General features: G+C 43.5%; 1 non-coding gene across 1 annotated transcript; it reads right to left on the bottom strand.

Moving 5' to 3' along the window:
- Positions 1–843: 843 nt before the first annotated feature.
- On the bottom strand, positions 844–916 carry TRNAG-CCC. The gene has a single exon. It is a non-coding gene; the product is annotated as a tRNA-Gly (tRNA).
- Positions 917–1,881: the final 965 nt, after the last annotated feature.

Below are 1,881 nucleotides of genomic sequence, written 5' to 3'. Positions count from 1 at the left end.
GCGTTAAATTATTAGGAATTGCCTTCCCAACTTGGTGTACAAGCAAAGTCATCTTCTTTGAAATTTCCAAGTACCCACAATCCTGCCTTTTAGCCAGAAGTCCAGTATCTTCCACTCAAGATGTCTTTTCCCTTGAATTTTCTAATAACCTCAGAGGCTTACTCAGTCCAAACATACAGTCTTGCCTCCAAATCCCAAGCAAAGAACTCTAGAGTCTTATTGGTCCAATGATGATGTTGCTGCCCCTGTTTCTGTTGCCATTATATGGCGTCACAGTTGAAAAAAGTCCCAAATAGTTGTGATCATTGCCATAGCAATGCCTTCATTGGTCTAGAACTCTCTGTGGTAGATTGTCTTTACCCTCCTTGTGAAAGGGTTGTATTTTTCACTTCGCTGATGTCCAGCTTGGCCCTATGACTTGCTTTGGCCAGTGAAACAAAAGTAACACAAGCTGCTTCCTGTCAGAAACTTCAAGAGCCATCACTCTCTTTTTCTTCTGCCACAAAATTGGCAATGTGGGGTTACTCCTTTAGTTTGAGTCCTGGAGAGAAGAGTTCATGGAGCAGAGTGAAACCACATCCAGAATGTAACATGACTAAGACATAAACCTTTACTGTTGTAAGCTGCTGAGAATTTGGAGTTTTTTTGTTACTATAGTATAACCTTCTCTAATTGACTGATATATCCTCTTGAGTCACAGGAGTGTCTCTTATTTAGGTTCTAAAGTTATAGCATTTTTGGAAAGATTTATTTATTTGGCCATGCCAGTTCTTAGTTGTGGCACGTGGGGTCTTCAGTCCTCATTGTGCATGTAAACTCTTAGTTGTAGCATGGGGGATCTAGTTCCCTGACCAGGGATTGAACCTAGTCCCTCTGCATTGGGAGTGCAGGGTCTTAGCCATTGGACCACCAGGGAAGTCCCCTAAAGTTATAGTTCTTTTAATTCATATGTTTGACTCAGGCTTTATACCCAAAGCACACCACTACATCAAGGTGGCTTGGTTGAGAGGGGCTGCAGCCTCAGTTATGAGCTCCACCCTCCCTAACCCCCTTCCTCTGTAACTACTGAGGCTCTTATCACAGGTCCCAGCCCAGACCCTCACGGTGTGTGCCCCTCTGGGGCCCTTGGTATCACTTTCTGCTCACAGGTTCCAACTGGGGCCCTCCCAACACATTAATGAGATTGCAATAATATTCCTGCAAAAAGAAAGGGTTAGGGGCTCAATGCCCTTGCTTCCTATGCAGATTTACCACAGTGGACATATCACAGATGTTTGGGAGAGAGAGTCTTTGTCAGACTACAGGAGTTTGTTACATCTCTTTCCTGTGTACAAGTGCTTATTTGCCTTATATTAGTTAGGGGAGGTCACTTGGTTGATTTTTTCCCCCACAGTAAATACAGTCTACCCCAATATAGTTTGCTATTCCCACTTCTAATGACAGCAAAAATTATAGGGTTTTTTTTGAAGTTCACATTAGCAGCCCCTCTGTTATTTGTAGATGTTATATGGAGGTCTTAATGAGAGGGCCTGAGGGCAAAGCGAAGAGGTAAATGATTCACAAAGAGGCAACATCATTTGTTCTACCCCATTCTCCTTTTCTCCTTCTGCTGCTGCTAAGTCACTTCAGTCATGTCCGACTCTGTGCAACCCCAGAGAAGGCAGCCCACCAGGCTCCCCCGTCCCTGGGATTCTCCAGGCAAGAACACTGGAGTGGGTTGCCATTTTCTTCTCCATTTCTCCTTCTAAAAACTCCAAAAAATAAGATGAAACTCTGAGAGTTCAAAGAACTATTCTAATGCAAAATCGAAGGCGACATCACTCAGGGTTTCATATTAACACAACTAGAAAAGGTATGTGAAGGGTCTGTGGTCAGCAATGG

This window comes from Bubalus bubalis, chromosome 16 (genome assembly GCF_019923935.1).
Source record: "Bubalus bubalis isolate 160015118507 breed Murrah chromosome 16, NDDB_SH_1, whole genome shotgun sequence".
NCBI classification, from domain to species: Eukaryota; Metazoa; Chordata; class Mammalia; order Artiodactyla; family Bovidae; genus Bubalus; species Bubalus bubalis.
This window is presented reverse-complemented; position numbering and strand designations above follow the sequence as displayed.